The sequence below is a fragment of the Equus asinus genome, chromosome 24, assembly GCF_041296235.1.
Source record: "Equus asinus isolate D_3611 breed Donkey chromosome 24, EquAss-T2T_v2, whole genome shotgun sequence".
Lineage (NCBI taxonomy): Eukaryota > Metazoa > Chordata > Mammalia > Perissodactyla > Equidae > Equus > Equus asinus.
This window is the reverse complement of record NC_091813.1, coordinates 36,051,529-36,064,235: the sequence shown is the minus strand read 5'-3', so window position 1 is coordinate 36,064,235 and position 12,707 is coordinate 36,051,529. Positions and strand designations below refer to the sequence as shown.

Here is a 12,707-nt window from a genome sequence, read left to right as displayed (position 1 = left end):
CCTCCTTTCCACGTTCTTTGGAAGAAAGTCACTAAATGTTGGCCATACGCAAGGGGGTTTGGGGGTGGGATGCAAATTAAGCTTCACTTTCTTTTCAAAATCTTCATTTTTGGATACAATTTACACTGCACATCATGTATCAGCTCAGTTCATGTATATAATTTATAAATAAATATCCTTACTATTTTGCCTTTTAGGAGCAAATTAGATAGCAAGTAATGTGTAGTTTAACATCTCTTCATTATTAAATGTTCTTGCATCTTAACAGAAACCTTGTAACGAGATAAATCTGATGCAAACTAAAAAAAGGGTGACATTGTATCTACTGAAAATAAATAAAAACAACTGAGTAAGGAAGCCCATGAGCGCATCTTCTTCATCAGAGGGAATGATCACGGGCTTCAGAATGTTGGAAGAGAGATGAACCTGCAGGAAGGATTTGTTATCTGGGGCAGAAGAGGTTTGCAAACTTGGTGAATTATGCCTTTAGAGTGCCTATAATTTATGTTCCACTTTTCCTCTAAGGGCTTTACTTGTAATCCCTATGTTTCACCTCACCCACCAACTTGGGACTGAAGAAGCCCTAGCAGGACTACCCTACAGGTGGCAGGCCGGTGGGAGAAAGGAAATACTCCTGCAATGGATTTGCAACCACTGCCCACTGGAGCGCAACTGGCAATTTATAGGGCACCACCGGGGCTGGGAAACCAGCTGGAAGCTCCTCCCCTCGGCCTGGGAGAAGGCGGTCCAGACGCTGCGGAGGGCCTCCAGCTGGCGCAGCGCCCCGCCTCCCCTCGCCCCGCCCCCAGGCCCCGCCCCGCCCCAGGCCCCGCCCCACCTCCCAGGCCCCGCCCCTCCTCGCGTCTTCCTTCCGGGTCGCTCTGGGCGGGGCTCCCGCGCTGGCCGGTCGCTGGTGAAGCCCGCGGCGCGCGCCTGTCCCGGACGCTGCAGGGTACGGCCCTTTACTTCTTCGTCCCGAGGGTCTCTGTCTTGCTCCTTCGGCGTTGGGGCGGGGCCAGGCCGTGGCGGAGCGCCGCGCTTTGGGGAGCCTGGGCGCCCGGGTGAGGTCCCCGCCGGTCGTCCCTCCCCCAAAGTCTGCGCTGCTCTGGCGGAGCTTGCTGGGGACCCTAAAATCCGCTGACGTGACTTGGGCGCCGCTTCTCTGCACCAGCGTGTCCGCAGGGCGTGGGGCGTTGCCCCTACGTGCGCGCGGCGCGTGATGGTTTACCCCGCGGGGTCTGCGGGGCTGGCTGACTGCAGTCCTGGGTTGGCCACCGGCTGCCTGGGTAGTTATTGCTGCTGTGCGTACTTCCTTGATTGCCCTCTGGCATCTGATGGGTTTTGCCTAACCAGGCCCATGTCTTTCTTCCGAACGGCCACAAGCTACCCGACTGCAACCTTGTTTCTATGTTTAGGGATGTCCTTAGAGTGTAGTGTGATGATGAACATCCACTTGGCCTCCTTGTCAACATGTTTGCAGTGAGAGTGGTTTTGGATTTCCTTGATGGTTTCCCAAATGCTCATTGCCACAAAGGCCCGGGATGCATTCACTAATTGAAATATACAAATGATTAGAAAGAAAGTCAAACTGATAGAAACCTGAGTGGTCAGGTAGTTTTGCTGGCAGGACACCATGTCTGGTTTTATGCCCTGGAATGCTCGCTGACACCAGGTGCGGCGATCTTGCTTGTTCTGGCCTGTTTGAGCACACAAGCTGCCTTTACTGCTTCCCGGCCTGGCCTCCGCGGTTTCTTAAGTTCAGAATATAGGCATATTTTTCCCTTAAAATTCCCTTCATGCTTCTGTTCTCCTCTATTACATATTGTACCTGTTGGTTGACTAGAGGGAGATTCTTCTGATACATCCATACACCTATAGTCCTTTATTAGATATTAAGTTCTTGGGGGAAAGGCACAGCTACTTTTCTTTCTAGTGGCAGTGTGCGTTACCCCATAGTAATTGTAATGACTGTGTAATTGTTCGTTGAATTGGATCCTTCTTTCCATTTTTCCTTTCCGAGTATCAACTCTTTTTTTGTAACTACTGTCCCAAATTTTGGCTTTTCTGAACCCTGCATTTTCATGGTCGTCCTTTCTGTTATGGACCTGAAAATCGGAGAGGTCAGGTCAGTGTAAGATGGTTAATTCCTTTTTACTCATGCTATGATCCAGTAATGCAATTGTAGTCGTCTGTGCAGTGGCATCTTAAAATATTGCTAACTGCCTATCTTTTGCTTTCCATGTGGTCAGTTAACAAAAACTGCTCCTTCTTCCTTGACTGTTTTGGTTTCAGTGCCTCATCCTCTTAATTTTCCCGTGATCAGCAGTTCTCTGTCTTAACTTCATGGAGCTAATTGTCGTGTCCTCTTAAAAAGACTATTGGACACATGAATTGTATATAAATATCCACCTTTGTTTTCTTCTAGCACTTTTAATGCTCCTGTTTTTCGTATTTAAATCTTTAACCTACCTCAACCATATTTTAGTGTGAAAAAGGAAAGAAGGCTCTAAATTGTTAGCCAGTGACTGGGATCATCATTTGTTGAGTTATGTTTTTTCCTACTGATAACAAATACTGTATTTATTCTAGGCTCTAATTCTTGTATATCCTTGGGACTTTTTCTGAACTGTTATTCAGTGACCTCTGGCTTCTGGTGCTAATGCCATGCTGTTCTTATTACTCTAGCTTTAGAATGTGTTTAATATCTAGTGATTTAAATACTGCCTGGCATATTGTAGATATCACTAAATATTTTGGGGATGAATAAATTTAGTGGGGGTAAGTTGATTTCCTTGTTTTTCTCCTTTCTTCCCTTCCCTTAAAGTTTCTTGCCTATTGTCAAAGTTCTATTTTTCAGCTTGCCTTTGCCATGGTCAGTCAATAATTAACCATTGTTAAATAAATTCTCTCTCCTGTTAACTCAGAACTCCCCACGTAGAGTTGCTCCTCAAGAGTTGTACATAGAGAAGCAGCTCAATTAAAAATCTGCATCTCTCTTTATTTTATTGAGGTCACATTGGTTTATAACATCATGTAAATTTCAGATGTACATCATATTTTGGCTTATGTATAGACTGCATTGTGTTCACCACCAAAAGTCTAGTTTCCGTCTGTCACCATATGTATGTGCCCCTTTATCCCTTTTGTACCCCCTTCCCCTCTGGTAACCACCAATCTGTTCTCCCTATCTATGTATTTGTTTGTTTATCTTCGACATGTGAGTGAAGTCATACAGTAATTGTTTCTCTCTCTCTCTCTCCTCTTTTTTTTTTTTTGGTGAGGAAGATTGGCCCTGAACTAACATCTGTTGCCAATCTTCTTCTTTTTGCTTGAGGAACATTGTCAGTAAGCTAACACCTGTGTCAGTCTTCCTCTATTTTGTATGTGGGATTCCTCCACAATGTGTCTTGATGAGTGGTGTGTAGGTGCGTTTCCTGGGATCAGAACCTGCAAACCCCAGGCTGTCAAAGTGAAATGCACTAACTTAACCACTGCACCACTAGGCTGGCCCCCATACAGTAATTGTCTTTCTCTGTCATACTTGCTTTGCTTAGCAAAAAACTCTCAAGGTGCATCCATGTTGTCAAAAATCACACAATTTCCTCTTTTTTATGGCTGAGTAGTATTCCATTGTATATATATATATACCACATTTTCTTTATCCATTCATCCATTGATGGGCACTTGGGTTGCTTGCAAGTCTTGGCTATTGTGAATACTGCTGCAATGAACATAGGGATACATAGATCTTTTCAAATTAGTGTTTTCACGTTCTTTGGATAAATACCCAAAAGTAGAGTAGTTGGATCATATGGTGTTTCTATTTTTAACTTTTTGAGAAATCTCTGTACTGTTTTCCATAGTGGATGCATCAGTTTGCATTCCCACCAGCAGTGTACGAGGGTTCCCTTTTCTCCACATCCTCTCCAATACTCATTATTTCTTGTCTTTTTAATGATAGCCATTCTGATGGGTGTGAGATGGTATCTCATTGTAGTTTTGATTTGCATTTCCTGACTTTGCATTGTGTATTAGCAAGTGTAGTGTGTCTCTCCGCATCAGCTGTGACTTGGGACATTCCGTACCTCGTTCTAGCAGCTCTACGGGATAAACGCCTGTAGGAGTGATCCCTGAGACAGCTTCACATCCATTTGTATTTTACCATCCCAACTGGACATCTTAAATATAATGAATTTTCAGGTGTTGCTATAGTAGATGCTTTGAAACTCTGTTTGATTATAAAGTAAATGTATATCTTAGAAAAAAAAAGTCAAGTAATACAGATATAGCCAAAGGAGAAAATGAAAATGTCGTGTGCCCACCTACCTTATGACCCCATTTCCCAGAGATCATCACTATTTAATCATTTGTTCTTTCTCCTTCCAGACATTAAAAATACATGTGAATAAGTCTACATTTGTTTCATAAGTTGCAGTGTATTATCTATAATTTTCTATAACTTCCAGTCAGTAATAATTGATGAGCATATTTCTATGTCAGTGCATATAACATTATCTTTTTAAAGTCTTTTTGGTATTTCATTGTAGGAATAACCAAAATTTATTTAACCAATCCCCTGTTCATATTTACACTATTCCAAATTTATTTCCATTACAAACAATACTACAGAGATCCTTTTTGTATGTATGTATTTGCATGTTTGTTAATTTCCTTAGTGTAAGTGCTTAGATGTGCAATTCCTGGGTCAAAGGCTACATACATTTTAAAATATGATGGATTATGGAATATTGCTCTTCAAAAGGTTGTTGTAAGAGTAAATTTATACAGTTTATAAGAATGCTGCTGCTGCCACGTCATTGCTGAGAATTGTCAAGGATCTGAGATTTTACCCTACTTGCAAGCTAGCAGTTTCATGGATACTGGCAGAAGACATGGGACTCCTGGGTCAGAGACAAAGCAGAGCAACAACAGTAGCCAGAGTATCACATTTCTTGTGGTGCTTCCTTGAGCCCCAGTTTCTGCAGGGTGATGTGACAATGGCCAGATGACTCTAGCACATGTAGTAGATTGCATTACAGGAGAGGAACCCCGAGCTTAGGGAACCTGACTCTTTCATAATGGGCTGCAAGTAAACCTGCTTAAACTCTGCACTAGAGAGAGAGAGATTATCTTTATTATGCTGGCTAGTAAACAAACCTGCCCTCTACTCCAGAAGGAAAGCTCTCTTTATCTGTGAAGGATGTTTGCTATATAAACACCCTTGAAAAGATAGTCTGGAACAAAAGCCATCAGTACTCCTGCTTATAAGACATGGAAACGTGTGAGAGACTTGTGAAGAATTGTCTCAAAACAATCACTGCTAAGATGATACAGTCATTTTGTACATTTTAGTAATTTTATGGATGGAAACTTTTATTATTGTTGTAATTTGGTATTTCTTTGCTTATTGATGGAGTTGAATATCTGTAAATGTTTGTTGGCCATTTGTAATCTTTTGTTACTCATTCATATTGTTTGCTTAGTTTTCTGTTTAAGTGTTCCTCTTTTTCTTATTAATTTGTGATAACTCTTTACATATGGTAGCTATTAATGACTTGGTGTGCCATTTGCTAGAACTTTTTCATAATCTCTTTATTTAATGCTATTTCTGGGAGCTTTTGATATATAGAAATCTTGTATGTGATATTTCTGTTATTCTCTTCCTTTATGGTCTGAGTTTATACCTGAAGATTATTAAAATACTCTTTGTACATATTCTCTAATTGGATATTTTGTATCATATATTTAGATTTTTTAAAAATGCTATAATATTCTAAACTTACTTTTAAAAATGTCTGGTCATTTTCTCAAAACATTTATTTTAATAAGCTGTCCTTTCCCTGTTGTTTTGACTTAACACATTTTCATAACATGCTGTATCTTTATTTATTGTTTTCTCAAAACTGGAAAATCAGTAAGCAAAATATATTAGTCTCCTGTGACCAGGAATTTGGTTGATTTCATCCTTATAGATTACAGAGATTGTTCTTAGTGGATTTTAATCTTACAAAATATAAAATATCTTTTTCTGCCTTGTTTAATGACTTTTGCCTTGGACTCTACATTGTCTGACATTACTGTTGCTATCTCTGTCAGTTTTTTGTGTACTGGATAGATCTCATTGTTGCCCATGTGTTTATTTTCAGCTATTCTTCATCATTTTGCTTTACTTGCCTCTCCTATAAACATCAACATCTTATAGCTGGACTTACTTTTCCTTCCAGTTTTCCCCTCCCAATTTGAAAATTTGCCTTTATTTATTTATTTGCATTTTTAAAAAACTTTATTTTAAAGATAATTATAGATTCACATGCAATTATTAGAAATAATGCAGAGAGATCCTGTGTTTACTTCACCCAGTTTCCCCTTATGGTAACATGTTGCCTAACTGTAGTACAATATTACAACCAGGAAATTGACATTGTTACAACCCGCAGGTCTTATCCAGATTTCATCTGTTTTACAGACGTGTGTGTGCGTGTTTAGTTCTCTGCAATTTTATGTAGATCTTGTGACTACCACCATAGTCTAAATACAGAACAGTTCCACTATAAGGATCTCTTGTGCAAAGGGGTTTATCTTTTTCCTTTTTTTTGGTGAGGAAGATTGGCCCTGAGCTAACATCTGTGCCAATCTTCCTCTATTTTATGTGGGATGCCGCCACAGCATGGCTTGATGAGTGGTGCTAGGTCCACGCCTGGGGTATGAACCTATAAACCCTGGGCTACTGAAGCAGAGTGCATAAACTTAATCACTATGCTACTAGGCTGGCCCACAAAAGAGTTTATCTTTTAATAGGAAAATTTAACCTATTCATATTTCCTTTTTTTCTCCCCTTTGCAAGTTTGGAAATTTTAAAACCATCTATAACTGACTTTCTGTTGCTCTCACGATTCCATTTAATAAGGTGGGACCTTGACTCCTTGCTTTCCTCACATTCTTGGTTTTATTGATTTGATTTCTTTTTTTTATTACTTATCTTCTGTTTTTTTCTCTAACCATCCTTTTCAACTTTACCAGTACTGTATCTATAATGATTTGAATTTAACTATAAGGTCACTGATTACTGGAACATTGTATCTTCCTCTTTAAAATTATTTATTTTAATTCATTTGTTCTTTGACTAAAATGCTTTCTTGAGTAATGTTTTCAAAAAGAGTTATGGGAAGTACACTTGCGTGTCTAGAAATATCTTTCGTTTTGTTGTTTTTCTATGTGAATAAGAGTTTGAGTCAGTTCTTTTCCTTTAGAATTTCCAGAATATTACATATCTTCTAACATTTGCTTGAATTTTCATCAGCTTCAGTCTCTTCTTGAAACTGTGTTCTGGGTCACCTATCATTATTTTCATTTTTAATTTATTTTAACCACCATCTTTTTAATTTCTGGGAACTTAAAAATTTAAAAAAATTAGCTTGTACTTGTTTTATGGATCCAATACCTGATTAATTCACACTAACAATAACAGTAATTACTTTAAAATGATCCTTCTATATTTTTGCATTAACCGTTATTGGAAACCCTTTGCTCTAATCGCCCAACTTTTCCCCCATCTTTAAGATGACTAATTCTACTCGTATATATAAACGCGGAGCTATATTCACTATATTGATATTGTTCCTGGTCAGGAGTCTTTGTGAAGTCATGAAGGTCACTTTGCTCTTTTCTGGCCAAGTAGTTCCCTCAGGCCAGCTGAGCGGTTGGGGCTCTGTGATCAGGCTTTGCTCTGCGTGTAATGAATGGGTAGGACATGCCGACTCGTAGCTGTCTCTCAGGGTGTGCTGGTGAAGAACAGATTGATAAGCTAGGAGGCCCATAAACAAGCCGATGCTGGAGTTTCAGATCTTCTACTTGACTTATTTTGTTCCAAAACAAAGACTGAAGACAAAAGCATATAGAACAGTTCCGTCACCCTAAGAATTCCTTTGTAGAATTGCTACCCCTTTCTAGTCATTGGAATCAACCCTGTCTTCTCCCCTACCTCCCTGGCAACCACTGATGTTTTTGCCTTCCCTGTAGTTTTGTCTTTTCCAGAGTATCGTGTAAATGAAATTGTTTAATCTGTAGCGTTAGGGCGTGGCTTCTTTCACTTCTAAAATGCATTGTAAGATTCATCTGTGCTATTGCATGAATCAGTGATTCATTCTTTTTTTGTTACTGAGTAGTATTTCGTTGTATGGAGGGACCACTGTTTATCCATTCACCTGTTGAAGAACATGTTAGATGTTTCCAGGTTGGCGTGATTATGAATAAATCTGCTATACACCTGTGTTTGAATATAGGTTTTCAATACACTTGGGTAAATATCCAAGAGTGGGATTGCTGGGTGGTTGGTAAGGGTATGTTGAACTTTATAATAATCTGCCAAACTTTTCCAAAGTGGCTGTACCACTTTGCATTCCCACTGGAAGTGTTTGCAGTATGCAGTTTGGTAACATCTTAAAATTTGATTAATCTGTAATTAATGGTTCCTAGATTTAAAATATTAAATACTGTCCATCCCAGGGTTTACCTTTTGGACACTATGCCTGCTACTGCTCTTAAGTAAAATGTTTGCTAGGACCCACAAAAATGTGGCATAAAAAATGATGATTAGACTTAATAAAAATGGAAAACTTTTCTGTTTAAAAGACATTATCAAGTAAATGAAAAGGCAAGCACAGACTGGGAGGAAATATTTGCAGAACATATATTTGATAAAGAGCTTGTATTTAGAATATATAAAGAACTCTTACAACTCAACAAAAAAAAAACACCTATTTAAAAAATGGTCAAACTAGACATTTCACTAAAGAAGATACAAATGGCAAGTAAGGACATGAAAAGATTCTCCACATCATTATTAGTCAACTGAGAAATGCAAATTAATACCACAAGATACTACCACTCACCCACTGGAATGGCTAAAGACTGAAAATATTAACTGTTGGTGAGGATGTGGAGCAGCTGGAACTCTCGTATATTGCTGCTGGAAACGCAAAATGCTAGAGCCATTTTGAAAACATTTTGGCACTAGAAACAATCCAGGTGTCTATCAACAGGGGAATGGATATGTCCATACAATGGATATGATTCAGCAAGAAAATGGAACAAACCACTGACACGTAATAACAGGGATAAATCTTAAAGATAATGCTGAGCAGAATAACCTGGACACAAAGTACATGCATATTTCACTTACATGTGACTCTCGAATAAAGGACAATCTGATTTATAGTGACAGCAAGCAGATCAGTTTATTCCTGGCCCAGGGAGGGCATGGATGATTGGGAGGATGGACATAGTCTATGTCCATATCTTGGTTGTGGTGTACACTGGTATATGTCTTTGTCAAAACTCATTCAACTGTGCACTTAAAATGGAGTACATGTTTTGGAATGTAAATTATATCCCAAAGTTAATTTAATAGTAATACACCATTTTAGTTAGTTGTTCTTTTAGCTTGAATGGCTGACAGTGGCATACCTATGATCTTGCACTAGGATTTTTGTTACAAAGGCTAACTAAATTCAGTATATTTTTATTATGTAAAGTGCTCTTTGTTTTAACATACAAAACTGTATAGCTAGAATTCGGCTAAAGTAAATTCACATTTACTTTATGGTTTTTAATAGCTGGAGAGAGACATTATTTTTTCTCTTTAGTACATCCATTAAAATTATCCTCAGTCAGAGGCCAGCCCAGTGGTGTGATGGTGAAGTTTTCGTGCTCTGCATTGGTAGACCAGGTTTGCAGGTTCCAGTCCCGGGCATGGACCCAGCACTGCTTATCAACCCATGCTGCGGCAGCATCCCACAAAAAACAGAGGAAGATTGGCACAGATGTTAGCTCAGGGCCTATCTTCCTCAAGCAAAAAGAGGAAGATTGGCAACAGATGTTAGCTCAGGGACAATCTTCCTCACATGTACACAAAAATTATCCTCAGTCAAGTATTCCTAATTTTTAATATTCTAGGTTTTAGTTAAATGTACATTGTATATCTCCTAAAGACTTAGGGTTATTCTAAATTTGTAGTCTTCCCATTCAGATGGTCTGTTCTTACCCATGGTAAAATACAGATAATATTAGCATAGTGGCATTTTATCTAAGGTGCTTTATATTATCATACCTGTCTAATTAGAAACATGTCCTTCCTTGTCACTTTGTACCTTGGGCAGGAAGAGCATTTCTAGATCCATTTTATCAGAAAATCACCATTCACTTATTCTAAAACTCTGCTTTTTTTTAAAAAAAAAAAATTGATTCCTTAATTTCTTTTTCTTGCTGCTAAAGGTTGCTTATGAAATATTTCATAAATTTAGATATGCTTGTTAAAGTCTAGGCAAGAAAGAGGAGAGAGGAAACATCCTGCAGAATTAACTGTTCTCAATTCCTAGTTTAAATTGGTTCTCTGTCTCATCCCTTGTTTTCGGATGAGTTCATTCCCAGCTCGACTTCTTAGGTGCTTCTTGCTTAGTCCTTGCCAGTTCTTCATTAACTCAGCAAGAGTTTTGAAGAGCCCACTGGGTTCCATCCTTTTTGTATTTTTGAAACCTATTTTGATTTGTAGAAGAAAGAGACGTACTGCTTATCTCTTTGGTTTTCAAGAGTTTTCCTTGGCCTTTAGGTTTTTCTTTTGTCGATGCAAATAATCGATAACCAATCTATAAATCACAATTGGGGTGAGTTTATTATGAGCCAGATCTGAGGACCATATAGCCTGGGAGAGTCTTTTCACAAAGGAATGGAGCACTCCGAAGAAGTGGGGGTGGGCAGAGTGGTTATATACTGTCAAAGAACATGTATTACGTATGATAGGAGTGTCCCTTTTACAACATTCACTTGAGGTTGCCTGGCCCGTACAGCGATTCACATAGCAATTAATGAATACAGCAGGTAGCAGGTCTGTGGTCTCCAGCTGGGTGGTCACAGCAGGTCAGCAATCAATTCCTAGCCTAGGGAGAGATGCTTATCCTTAAGGAAATGCCAATGTGGGGGTAGTTACATCTTTGTTTATCTTAAAGGGCATTGTTTTTATCTTTGGGACATAATAAATACTTAAGGCAGATATACAATTCATGCTGGATGGCCATGTCAGGCCCTTTTGGAAAAACAAGGTCAGGCCAGGCCGAATTAGTTTGACACCAAATACCCCAATATATCCTATTGCTTGCCATTTATCTATCGCTTCCTGTTTGTTTCCCCTGCCTTCTCCTTCAGCTTTATTTGCCTGGATTTTCAGGAAGCTCTGAAGCTGGGAGTGGGCCCAGTGTCATAGTGGTTAAATTCGCAGGCTCCGCTTTGGCAGCCCGGGGTTTGCAGGTTTGGATCCTGGGTGCAGACCTAGCACCACTGGTCAAGCCATGCTGTGGTGGCATCCCATATAAAGTAGGGGAAGATTGGCACAGGTGTTAGTTAGCTCAGTGACAATCTTCCTCAAGCAAAAAGAGGAAGATTGGCAATAGATGTTAGCTCAGGGTCAATCTTCGAGATGAAAAGCAAACCAAAAAAACAGCAAAAAGAGAATCTCTGAAGCTGGTCAGGAGGCTCTGTTCTCTCTGTTCATTGACTTGGTTCAGTGAAGGACTCTACCTATTTATTCTAGATTGGGGCCTTGTTGATTAAAAACTATAATCATAATAGAAATATTTTGATTGGAGGAGAATTTACTTAGAGGAAGACAGAGGCACATAAAGTTGTAATATTCCGTCCCCAGTAGTCTTCTTCCTGATACATGTTTTTGGTACACACATTGGAATGAAATAATGATGATGAAGAAAAAGGGATGCTTTTGCTGACACTTGGCCTGTGCTCCTCCCCAGCATGTCTAATACCAGAAGTATCAACCTGTCTTTTTACCCCTGCTCTTATGTGATTGCCTCTCTTGGCCTCTCTCTTCCCTCTTGCTCTTAGGTTATCCCTTTTTTAAAGAACTTCTTTTCATTCATAGTTTTTCCAGTTTCCCATAATCACCCTATGGTCTTGATATAGATTTGGGACGTTCAAAAAAATCCTTGTGAGAAAATAGCTTTCTTTTCCCTCTCCAGTCACCTCTTTCATGAATCTTTCTTTAATTTCAATCAGAGTTTCTTTGTGGCCAAGATCAAGTGTCTTATATCTTCAGGGGCTGCTTTTGTACTAACAGAAGTTACAACTTTTTTATGTTCTCTTTGAACAGTAAAATTTCAATATGTGTGCTATTCCTTATTGGATGGTTTCAAAAGTCATACATTTGATTCTTACCTATTGTGTTTTGGTTTTTGTTATACATTTTTTCCCTCTTTTTCTCTATATCAATACATGGAAGGTTTTTGCCTCATTTTTCTGGTCCACGTATGCCTTATCTTGAAGAATCACTGGTTTCATTTCTGTGTTTATTTTAATTTTCTGCTACCATCTACTCTGCCAATTTTCAAAAAACAGAACAAATGTTTATTGAGCATATATTAGCATGTGCTAGGCCCTAAGGGTATAGTTATAATTAAGACACATCCTCTGAATTTGAGGAATTCATAGTCTATTAGGGTAGAAAAATATCTTAGCATGTAAGAAAAAGTGAACAAAATGTAAGAGCAAAGAAAAAGTGTGTGATGGATAAGGTCTGAACCTGACCTTAAAGGATGAATAAGAGGGTGCGAAGCAGAGGAAGAGCAAGGGCGTTCCAGAGCAACCCAGCCTCGGAGGAAGACTTGAAGATGCTGAGATGTGAAAGCAAATGTGCAAGTGAG

The 12,707-nt window shown here is 39.1% G+C and overlaps 1 protein-coding gene across 4 annotated transcripts in view; it reads left to right on the top strand.

Annotated features, from left to right (window-relative positions):
• The first annotated feature begins 831 nt into the window (after positions 1-831).
• The window catches only part of FBXL4 (F-box and leucine rich repeat protein 4), a 66,402-nt gene continuing 54,526 nt past the window's right edge, over positions 832-12,707 (top strand). The window contains exon 1 of one of the 4 annotated variants that reach the window (XM_014868382.3): positions 832-952. The gene's annotated coding sequence lies outside the window, so the exon portion shown is untranslated. Of the gene's footprint in view, positions 1,062-12,707 lie in introns of all 4 variants that reach the window. The other 3 variants (XM_014868385.3, XM_070496267.1, XM_070496266.1) reach the window with 3 other exon arrangements.